Below are 12,500 nucleotides of genomic sequence, written 5' to 3'. Positions count from 1 at the left end.
TCTCTCACACACACACACAGACACACACACGTGCAAACACAAAAACAGCACACTTCTGGTGGCGAAGCTGAAGTGGATTTTGAACACACACACCAATAACACATTTTCCCATACTTTTGGATTCTCTTTTTCGGTGTCTGCTGTGTCAAACCAGATGCTACTCGTGCTTGTCATGTGAGAGGTCATCACATTCCCCTTTAAACAATTACTTTTTATTGGCATACAACAATGTGAACAGGGTGCGTGCACGCACGCACGCACTCACACACACACACACACACACACACACTCACACATACACACACACACACACACACAGACACACAAAAACACACAGATACACAGATATACAGACACAGACAAAGAAACACACACACACACACACACACACACACACACACACACACACACACACACACACACACACACACACACACACACACACACACACACACACACACACACACACACACACACACACACACACACACACACGGACAGACAGACACACAGCTCTGCTGTTACTGTTTACAGAAGGACAATATAATTGCTGTTAATTTGTGCTCAACAACTTCCTGTCCTCCGGTGCCGATTTCCTGTTTTGCACTGGTGAAATCCCATTAAAGCGCTCTGCTTCCATGGGCCAATCAGATGACTCCCGTATAAAACTTCTTTTAGAAAAACAATTTGTTTAGTTTCCAAGCAGCCTCAATGGCCTTCCACGCCTGTCTGTTTCCAGAAAAGACATCTGGGTCGTCGGCCCCAAAACAGGAACAAGTGTAAACATCAGCGTTAAAGAAGTGTTGATTAAAGACCTCTCTGATTAAAGAGTGCGTGATCAAAGTTTGTTAAGTGCCAGGCAGGCAGACAGGCAGGCAGAAAGAGAGAGAGATAGAGAATGAGAGAGGAAGAAAGAGAGGAGGAGAAGAAGAGAGAAGAGAGGTCTGTGGTTTTACTGTGCTCAGACCTCCAGAGTGTTTGCCTCAGCTGAGCTCCACTCTAAGCAGCGGCGGCGGCGGCTCGCTGGAGATGATCCTGGCCTCTTCAAGGTCAGTGATGCCAGTCGTGCTGTCACGCAGAGAGAGACGGGAACACCAGAACAGCACGGCAATCAGCTACGCTTGACTAGTCGTCCAATCAGGAGTGAGTGATGACCTTATTAACCAATCAGGAGTGGGTTATGGGTTGCAGAGGGAGCGATTGATTGGCTGGAGAGGCTCAGTTTAGCATGAAGGTCTGCTTTTGATTGACGATATGACCTCCTCTGCAGAGGGACGTTGACCTTTTCAAGATGAGAAACTGATGGCTGTAAGAGTGGCAACCAACATGTCAGCCAGCACTACATCAAAATGAGGGTTGTGTTGAGGGCTGGTTCTCTCTCTCGCCTTCTGTGTGTGTGTGTGTGTGTGTGATTGCATTAGAGAACATTTGTGTGCGTTTGTATATTTGCTTGAGTGTGTGTTTGAGAGAGTGAAATGGCTGCAAATGATCCCCAAGTGCAAGTTTAAAAAAAACACCTTGCCCTTTTTTTCCCCCACGTCCGTTCTCTGCTCTGAAATGGGGAGAGAGCAAGAAGAAAGACGAGAGAAAAAGGATTCATAAGAACAGAAAAAGGAAAGCAGTCCAAGAGAGGAAAAGTGATGAAAGAGAAAAAAATAAAAGAGGGGATATGTTGCTGATGTGGAAGTGTACAGTTTGGGCCGGGGGAAGTATTTCTTTTTTTCTCCGACTGAAACTCAAAGACTCTCAAACTCTGTGGGCCAGTTGGCGCAGCACTCAAGAGAACAACACTGCACCGTTGGCATGGCGACAGCAAGCCTGCTCTCTCCAGGCTTGGCCTCAGTGCACCACAAGCCTGAGAAGGAAAAAGAGGAGGAGGAAGAGGAACGAGAAAGAGAGAGAGAGAGAGAGAAGAAAGAGGGAGGCAGAGAAGAAAGGACTAGGAGAGCTGGAATCAGACTCAAGATTTCAGCAATTTCCCTAATCTGCTGAACCGATTAGCTGTCCCCGAAACTTTCACCTAATGCCCTACTCCACTTGAACCTGACAAGTTTGGAAGTGAGTGTGTGTGTTTGTGTGTATGTGTGTATGTATGTTGTGTGTTTGTTGTGACACATCTCTGGAGACCTTTTGACCCTTTCAGATTCGAGGCTCTGGCACCATGCGAGCGTCTGCGCCCCGTTGGTCGTACGTAACGCAGCACAGAGCATGTTTGTCACTGAAGCTGTTACTGCTGTGTCAACATCAGGATTAGAGACTGACCCTGTCGTCCAACCAAATACCAGTAACGCTCGGCGTGGACAGATTTAAGACTAAAATATTTACTTGGGACAAGTTTCTGTCTTACAGCTTGTCTCTCCCCCACGTTCTCTCTCTCTTTCGCATCTGTACTACAGAGATAATAAATTATCTCTTTTTATTTGCTGGAAAAGAGATGAACAGCAATGACAAAGACAAAAAGGAAAGCGACGGAGGGAAGGAGCGGGAGAAAAAAAAAAGAGAAAGAAAAAAGGGTAGAACATGTGAGGGGATAGACGTTGGGTGGCCCTCGCTTCCCCGTTGCTCGTAAAACTCGGAGGTGTCTCAAGCAGACAGCCTGACATGACACCGTCTAACCCCTTCACAGAAGACCGTGAAATGGGTCCGACGCCCCTGGCTGTGTGAGGGGCCTCCCAGACATGCCAAGGCCGTGTGGAACACTCATCAATGCTGACACCATCCAGTGTGGTCAGCCCCCCCCCCCCCCTCCACAGGAGATCTGCTTTTTCTTCTCCCGATCAAACAGTGGGGATTCTGATTCTGATTGGCCTTGTGTCGTGCATTAAGCTGAATAACAAATGGATCTATTTTAAGAGATGGAAAAACTGGCCTCAGTTCCTTTGGTGAATAGGGCTGTTTGTTTGGACTCGGGAGAAGCCCGGAGAAAAAGAGCACCTTATACGGCGAGGTGATGATGTCACGCGCGCGGCACGGCAGCCGGCCGGGGTCTGGTCCGCCCACCGCTGGTCGCTCTCTCTCACCGCAGATTCCTGAGGCCAAGGAGACGCAGTGGAGGGAAACGGCTGGGGTTATTTTTGGAAAGAGGAGCACTGTGCAATATTACAATTCAATATTCCTCACAGGCTGGAAATCATTAGGGTGGGTTATTAAAAAGGTGTGTGTGTGGGGGGGGGGGAAGGCAAAGAGCCAGGCAGAGGGGCAACATGTTTTCGAGGGCTTCTCGTAATTCCTGACATGCACGGGCAGTAAAGGAGGTATGGGCACAACTGACAGGAGGAGGCAGAGAGAACAGAGAGGGTGAGAAGGGGAGAGCAGGAAGTAGAGAGAGATGGAAGGAGAGAGAGAGACATAGAGGGACAGAGAGGGACAGAGAGAGGTAGAGAGGGAATGAGAGAGACAGAGAGAGAGGCAGGGAGAGTGACAGAGAGGGAGAGAGAGAAGGAGAGGGAGAGGGAGAGGGAGAGGGAGAGTCCCCCGCAGCTCCAGCGCACACCGCTGGTAAACGACTGACAGAAGGAGAAACAGGGAGTGAGAAAGAGGAACAGAGAGGGGGAGAGAAAGGACGAGATAGAGAGGGGAATGAGAGAAACAGAGAGGGGGAGAGAGTGACAGAGAGGGAGGGAGGGAGGGAGTGAGAGTGAGAGTCCCCCGCAGCTCCTCTGTGCACCGCTGGTAAAAGTGCTTCCACCGGCGCGCGCTGTGAGGAGAGCACAGCCAAAAAAGGCAAGAAAGTGCCACAGAGAGCTGACTTTCAACGGCTGCCAAACTATTCCTGTAAAAGCTGGCTTTTGGTGCACACTCGCATGTCGGACATAGCAGGGATAATGAAAGGGAGAACAGAGGCAGAGGAAGAGAAGCAAAAGAGCCTCGACAAACAAAGAAGCTTCTAGAAAATAGCAGAGCGGTAGACATGACGTGACATCTTTTGAAATGGTTGCTGGTTCCTTAAGCTTCCTGTCGTGAACTTTTCTCTACCCTAAAGTCTCTCTATCCTGTTAATACCTCATAGGACATGTCATATTTCTTTGTGCTTTAAAGGTGCATGGGACAGAGAGAACTACGTCCAGGACAGTCCTGGTTTGGGGGGAACATTCATGCCTTATCAGTTGTTTCATATACTGGGAGGGGGACTGCAAGGGTTTCCCCCTGGTCCGATTTTAAAACTGAAAGTGAGAGAGAGATAGAGAAAGCGAGAGGGAGGGAGAGAGAGAGAGTGGGAAGGAGAGAGAAAACGGTCTCATTAGTCAGCATCTGGAGACAATTAGGGCCAAACGGACTGCAAGTGGAGCCCCACTGACAGAGCCAGCAGGCGTTTCCCTCCCTGGCCCCTCGCGGAGCGCCGGCTCTCGCTGTTCCTCCTGACAAAGAGCCCACAGGCTCTCCTCGCTGCCTCCTCCTATACGTCAGGAAGGGAAGGACAGAACCGACGAGGGAACCTGACGGAACAGACGCAGCTCACATCTTTGTAGTCTTTTTTTTAAGATGTGCCGTGTTGCCCTCCTGTGATAATTTTTTAAACTCTGACACATGTAGGTCAGCTGTGCGCCTGCGTCTGCGTCTGCGTCTGCGTCTGCGTCTGCATCTGCGTCTGCGTTTGCGTCTGAGTGGCCTGCTGAACAGGTTGCTGTGCCGACGGGAATCAAATGTACCCTTTCAGTACAGATAAATGACGCCATGCATCAAAGTGCGCTGTTCGCACGAGATGAAAGCCAGCGTCTCTTTCCCACAGTCGGACATCTCCAGGTCTGATTCATATGAAGCAACACACAATAGCTGTGAGGGTGTTTTTCTACCATTATCCTTTCCCAGAAGTCATTCCAGAAGGGTATTCCACCTGCCCCAGAACATTCTCGTAGACTCCATGTCTTCCACAGTCTCTCCCTGTCTGAAAGATAGCTCTCTGGAATTTGAATTTTGCGGGCCTCGAAATCCTGAGGTTCCGAAATGCATTTTACGAGCCCTCTGGCACGCATAAAAGCTGTCCCCTATTTGAGATCGACCAGACAGGGGGGCGGAGGGGCTGGAATATAATTTGGTGGCGTACACAAGACTGGAACATTTACTTCATAATTTCACCCTGACCAAGGAGTGGGGGTGGGGGTGGGGGTGGGGGTGGGGGTGGGGGGGGGTTTGGGGAGCAAGATGTTGAAAGAGAGATCTATTTCTCATGCACACAAACTCATGCTCATATTCAGAAACATCTCTCTCTCTCCTCCCTCTCTCTCTCTCTTTCTCTCTCTCCTCCTCTCTGTCTCCCTCTCTTTCTCTCTCTTTCACACGCACACACACACACACCCACACACACACATACATAAGAACACCACAACACCACACACACACACACACACCACATCCTCAAGACTCTCCCTGCACACTCATCACTGTGTAAACATCCATAATGTCATTTTCATGGTTACGTCCCCGTGTGGACGTGATCTCGGGCAGGAGTCGCTCGTTTTGCTCACGCCCCGCTGCCCGCCCGGAGGAGTAGGAGGCAGAGGACGACCTCGGCGGTCAGCCATCGCTCAGTGACAAAACACAATACTTCATCACCATCCAGCCGCCCACGCAAACTCAAGCTCAGCATGTTCAACTACACACACCAACAGCGTGGGGAATCGCCAAGCAAGTGCTGCAGAGCCCAAACAGGGTTCTAGTTACCAATCTGGAATGCTGGAATCAAGGCCCTATTGGAAACTGCTGTCCGTTGGCTCCCACTGGGTCTCCAGAGAGAGGGCCGTGGGCCTCCTGGACCGGCCGTGCTGAGTTCTGTAATTCTGTTCTTTTAATAGGAAGTGATTAATAGTCTGTGAGGAAAAGGCCCCACCCCGGTGAATTTTCCTCCTATCGCTTTTACGGACACGGGTTTCCTGTGGTTTGGGTCGGCGGGGCGGGGTGAGGCCCACTTGGATCCAAAACCGCCGGGACATTCCCCCAGATTTAATTGCATTTCTTGTCACGACTGCAATCCCCAATTATGTTATCGTCGGCTCCTTTTCTGTTTGGGTCTTACTTTCACAACAGTACTTGTACTTGTAAGTCTGTCTGGTTAAAATCCAGACTGTCCTAATTTAGCCAAGTTGGTGAATGGAGGGGTGGTTTAAAGTTAAGAGCTGGTTTTGTGCTCACTCTTTCGGCGAGGCTCCATCCATCCACGAGTGGGGTTTTGAGCACGGGAGGGGCTTCAGTCTGTGGCCGCACTGGTGGTCTGAGTTTCTGCGTCATGTGAAGTGAATGCAGCGCACTGGAGCTGAGAGCCAGCGACCGCCAGCAGCCCCTGACGCTACCCTTGTGAAAGCTTCGCCTCAGGGCTCAGTGCACTGCCAAGTATCCCACCCGTGCATCCACCCCGTCCCATCCATCCACCACTCTCTTCTCTCTCCTCTCTCCTCTCTCTCTCTCTTTCTTTCTTCCCCACAGTCCAGCCATATGGAGGGAGGTGGGCTTGGGTGGAAACGCAGACCTCCCTCACTCTCTCTCTCCCTCTTCTCCTCTCTCTCCTCGTCTCTCTCTCTCTCTCTCCCTTCCTCTTTTCCGCTCGTCTGGTCTTTCTTTTTGTTGTTTGATGTGATGTTGACAGCTCAAGGTTTTGAACACGTTTTAGGGGCCTCCCTGATAGTGTATCAGTCCCTCCTCCACCCCACCAGCCATCTACAGCCACTGCAACTATTTCCTCTCCTGAGGCAGTCTTCTGGCAAGGCTGACACACACACACACACACACACACACACACACACACACACACACATACACACATACACACACTCACACCTGATAGATAAGCTCTTGGATACACACACACACACACACACACACACACACACACACACACACACACACACACCACACACACACACACCACACACACACACACACAACCCCCACCCTGGTAGCAGAGAGAGGGCAGAGTGTTGAGGCCTGTCATTCCAGCCTCTGTGTGGTGTGTGTGGCTCCCACTCCCAAATAACACACTCAGGACGCCTCAGTCAGCGTCACGTCGACTCTCTCCAGAACCTCGCTGGGGCCAAAACACAGCATCCAAACCCAATAAGGAGCTAGTTGAGTGGGGCCTTTCAGTGAAGCATTTGTGTGTGTGTGTGTGTGTGAAGGAGAGATAGAGTGTGTGTGTATGTGTGTTGAGGGGAGGTTGGGTGGGAGGGGTAGCAACAGCATGTTCTCTGGACGCAACCCGCCGATCTTCCCTCTCTCCATCTCTTTCTCTCTCTTTCTCTTTCTCTTTTTCTCTCTCTCTCTCCCTCTCTCTCTCTCTCTCTCTCTCTCTCTCTCTGTGGTGTTATCTGTTGTCTGCAGTGGCAGTGCGCTCTCCCTGCCACAGGATGTGGAATGTTAGCGGGGCAGGCGAGGTATGTGCTGATTGCAGGCTTGCGGGAAGAGCCGACCCGTGGGGGGGGGGGGGGGGGGGGGGGGGGGGGGGGGTGTGCGTTAGACACCCGGCTGTTTGTGACATCGTCTCCTCTCCACAGCTACTGAGCTCTCGGCATGACTCAGGGACTGCGTCTTCTTTTTCCGATGTCACGTAATTAGAAAGAGGAGAGGAATTTGGAGACACACTTGAGGGTGTGGATGAGATGTAATGGATGTGTGTGTGTGTGTGCAGAAAGGAAGGAGAAAATGATTAACACCGGGTTTAATGATATACCTGTCAATCACTTGTCTTTGTGAACTAAAGATGGCAAAGAGTGCCAGTGTGTGTTTTGTAGCCTGTGATGAAGCTACAGTTTATAATCTTAATCCGTTCTTTGCTTTTTTGTTTGTTGTCGTCTTTATCTCTACAGAAACGCAGAACAACTGAAGCAGCTTCGTGAACAGATCTTATTGGAGCAGCAAGAAGCAGCCATTTGGCAGCAGCACCTGGAACAGGAAGTACCGCCTCCCCTCTGGAGCCACAGCTGCCACAGCAGTCGCAGGAAGGACCGCCCCCGTCTCCTCCTCTCCCTCCTCCTCCCTCCTTCCAGGAGCTGGAGGTCAACGCCATGCAGACCAGCACGTTCAACTACGCCCGGCCCAAGCAGTTCATCGCCGCCCAGAGCCCTGGGGGCAGCAGCAGTGGCGGCGGCGGCGGTGGGGGGGTCCCTGGGGGGCTACGCCACGCAGTCCTCCAACTCCTCGGGCTCCAGCCTGCCCTCTCCGCTCTCGCCGCCCAGCTCCCACAAGCCCTTCGGCCGCGTGGCGCTGCCCCCGTTCCAGTCGCCGGGCCTGGCCAAAGCAGGGAGCGTGGAGTCTCCCACCTCGCCGTCCTTCCCCCCGCCGCCCCGCCCTTCCTGAGCAGCGGCGGCAGCAGCGTGTCCTCTCCCTCGGGCGTGCAGGACTTCCCCCCGCCGCCACCTCCTCCGCCGCCTCCTCTGCCCGTCTCCGCCAGCCCCACCTACTCCGACAGGTCCTCCCCCTTCACCTCCACCCCGCAGTCGCCCGCCAACTTCCTGGTGTCCGTCCTGCCCAGCACACCCTCCACCCCGCCCATCAACTCCATGGGTCTGCCCAAAGGCAATGGCGTAGTGTGAGTACCCACCATCCATTGCTTTGCATAGAGTTTCATAGAGTTTTATGTCTCAATGCTTGACACCTCGCAACCTTGAATCATTCTCAACTCAAGCGTGGGCAGAACAGAAGTTTTGTTTGCTCGGTGCTAACGAGTTACTTGGCTATCACTGTGTTGCTATGTCCTTATATGGTTAGCAAAGACCCAGCTAATGCAATTACGGACACTGTCTGTCAGATTACATACAAAACAACCCCCATGCTTGGAGTGCAGCCATGATGCCTCCTCAATCTTTTTTTCCAGTATTGACTGGACTTTGTAATCCCCTCCTATAGGTGTACTGTGCTTCTAGAGTGTAGTTAGTAGAGGCCGTTTAGAGCCTCCAGCCTCCAGCGTCCAGCCTCCACCCTCCACCCTCCGGCCTTCAGGCACCCTCGGCCTCTGGTGCAGCTGCCGCACTGGCTCCGTGTGGAAGATGACATGTTTACATTCTTACCAGGCATGTTTATGGAAGGGAAAAGTCCAAAGTGCGCTTCAGGACCGGGCCCTGAGAGAGAGAGAGAGAGAGAGAGAGAGAGAGAGAGAGAGAGAGAGCTGCCTGTGTGTGTGTGTGGGGGTGTGTGTGAGAGAGAGTTGCTTCAAAACAAAGCATCATCTGAATGCTGTACACTATATTATCCTTTTCAATTATAACGTCAAACGCAGGCGTTTGTATGAAACCATGGACAACAGTGGAGACAAATAAACATTTAGGGGCAGATTTTTGAAGGCTTAACGCAGCATGATCATGCACACACACACAGATGCACATATGTACTCATACATAGATACATGGCAATGCAACATCCAAACACACACACACACACACACATAATTGTAATCACCTTTCATTTGGACAAATAATCATCCTGTATATTTCATTCCACTCCTGGCCCAGCCGATTAAACACTGAAGGATCACATGGTATTATGTCAGCTTCGGGTGCTTAGATTGGCGATAGCGATCTTCATCTTCAGCACACTGGAGCTGAACCTGGCTCTGTTCTCCATGATGAAGAGCCAAGAGAAAGCACACACTCTTGCACAGAGAAGGATGGGGAACGATCGAGTAAGAGAGAAAGAGAATAGAGAGAGGGGGAGAACGAGAGAGAGGTAGGGATACACACATCCCCCGTCAAGGCCATCCATCGTTCCATCCACCTCTCCCTGCCCTCTATCGCTCTCTCTCTCTCTCTGCCCTTCCCTCTCCCTCTCTCTCCTTCTCCCTCTCTCTCTCTCCTTCTCTCCCTCTCTCTCTCTCTCCTTCTCTATTTCTCTCTATCTCTCCCTCTCCCTCTCCCTCTCTCTCTCTTTCCTTCTCTCTCTCTTTGCCCTTCTGGCATTCCAAGCCGAGGGGGAGCGTGATGAAGAGAAGCAGTGCAAAATTCCACAGCCGATAAGGAAGGAAGGAGAGAAACACACACATGAGCTGAGACACAAACACACACATGAGCTGAGACACACACACACATCTCTGTGTGGTATGAACGTCTATACCTATACATGCCCTCCTCACTGAGATCGAGCGCATCCTTCCTTGTTTTTGAGCAAGCTTGAGTGTATCAATATACCATAGGATTAGTAGCAATGGGTCTAGTCTGTGTGTGAGTGCGCCATATGTATTTATGTGTGTTCTCTGTGTGTGTGTCTGGCTGTGTGTGAGTGCGCCATATGTATTTATGTGTGTTCTCTGTGTGTGTGTCTGGCTGTGTGTGAGTGCGCCATATGTATTTATGTGTGTTCTCTGTGTGTGTGTCTGGCTGTGTGGTACGTGCTGTGGCTGGTGCACAAGGGTGTATTTACACAGGATTGCTGAGGACAGGCAAACATTTGCTCTGTGGTGGCTGGGTGACAGACGAGCAACCCCCGCCTGGCAGCCTGGGGGAGGAGGGGGGAGTGTGGGGGTGAGAGGGGGGAGGAGGGGGAGAGTGTGGAGGTGAGGGGGGGGGGGGGGGGGGGGGGGGGTTGCAGGGAGCTACTGGATCTGCTGTCTGTCACCACGTTGTGGGTGAGCATCAGAGTGGGGCCCCCCTGTGATGTGGTACCAGGGCATCAGAGCTGATAGCCAACATAGGCTACACAAGACAGACTGGACCTCAATACAGTTACAGATAGATAGATAGATAGATAGATAGATAGATAGATAGATAGATATATATAGATAGATAGATAGATAGATAGATAGATAGATAGGCCACACCAACTGCCACATAAAGAGGACACAGGCAGAGTTGGGCTCAATGTTTAGGGGTTTTATTGGAAGCTCAGAAGCACAGCGCAGCCTGACTCAAGGTGATAGCTGAACTAAACTAAACTAAAAGCAGAGATTATCCAAGCCATCTGCAGGGCGAGCCAGCACTGATGTACATATGAAGCCTTAAGAGGCAGAGAAATGGAGCACCATGTCACCTTCTTCCTCTCTCTTGCTCTCTATCACACACCTACGTACACACACACTCACACAAACTCGCAGTCTGTAATTAAGTTTACATATACACATGACATTACACCAGAGCCTCGTGAGATCATCCCTGAAAGTATGCAGTCATCCAGTAAATCCTCCCGTGTATTCATACTTATCCAGTAAGCGTCTCGCTCCAGTGTTCGGAACCACGGGTGGTGGACGGGTCGATTGGGTGGTGGAGGAATGTCAGTGTGCTTTCTCACCTCACTCTTTCATTCTCTTTGTTTTCTTCCATCCCTCTCTCTCTTTCCCCTTCTCCTCTCTTCTTTTCATTCTGTCTCTCTCCACCTCTCTCTTTAACTGTCCATTCTCTCCTCTCTTTCCTGTTCCATCTCTCCCTCTCTCTCTCTCTCTCTCTCTCTTTCTCTTTCTCTTCTCCCTTTTGCAGTGCCTTCACGCGTAAGCCAAGCAGAAACACACGCATCGCTTCAGACAATGAGATCCAAGGGTCCAAGGACGCCGTCATCCAGGACCTGGAGAGAAAACTTCGCTTCAAAGAGGAGCGCATGAGCAATGGCCAGCAGGTGTGTGTGTGTGTGTGTGTGTGTGTGTGTGTGTGTGTGTGTGTACTCATAGGAGTGTGTGTGTTTTGTGTGTGGTTTTGGTCCACTAGGGAATGAGGGTGTTCAGTAACATGTCATTAACACTGATTAACTGACTATCCCTCTTGACCAATTACCATACAACCCTCTCATATCCTTCAGCCTCTCTGAGAATCAAGGAGCCACTCGGCCTGTTTGAATTCAACATGGCTCAGATTAGCCACGGGGCCTGTTTGAACATGGCAACATGGTTCAGATTATCCTGTTAGCAGATTAGCCTGTTTGAATTCACCATGGCTCAGATTAGGCATCAGTATAACATACACTGATTGTGTTTTGCGTTCTTTGAGTTAGACCACCCTAGACTTAACCTCACTGTTGATTGCCAGAGCACCAACACATGGCGTAAGATGTAAATCATGTAATCAGTTCAAACTTCATAATTTTGTCACACAGTATAAAATTATGTGTCGAGTGTTTAATGGAAATTCAGATTTTTGTATGGTATGGGTGCCTTAATTGCTAATTTCAGTTAACGAGCGTGCATATGTTTGTGTTTCGAGAGAGATGGAGACACAGGGCCACACAGATAGACAGAGAGAAAGAGAAAGCGTGTGTGTTTATGTGTGTATGTGTGGGAGAGACAGAAAGGCCGAAAGTGATTGTGTGTCCATGTGTGTATGTTTGATAGAAACAGATACAGGTAGACAGAGAGTGAGTGTGTGTGTGTGTGTGTGTGTGTGTGTGTGTGTGTGGTTTGTGTGTGTGTGTGTGGGCATGTGTGCCTAACTCGCACTAACCTACACTGACCCATTAAACCCTGCTTTCAGAGGTTAACCTATGAGGAGAAGATGGCTCGCAGGCTGCTGGAGTAGACAACGCTGCCACTGTTTTAAAATGTACAGGAGCAAGAGGAGGAGCCAGCCACACAGGTACACACACACACACCCGAACTT

The 12,500-nt window shown here is 50.6% G+C and overlaps 1 pseudogene; it reads left to right on the top strand.

The window, feature by feature from the left end:
- The window catches only part of LOC116222035, a 34,156-nt pseudogene that overhangs the window by 4,556 nt on the left and 17,100 nt on the right, over positions 1-12,500 (top strand).

Source organism: Clupea harengus, chromosome 10 (genome assembly GCF_900700415.2).
Source record: "Clupea harengus chromosome 10, Ch_v2.0.2, whole genome shotgun sequence".
Classification (NCBI taxonomy): Eukaryota; Metazoa; Chordata; class Actinopteri; order Clupeiformes; family Clupeidae; genus Clupea; species Clupea harengus.
This window is presented reverse-complemented; position numbering and strand designations above follow the sequence as displayed.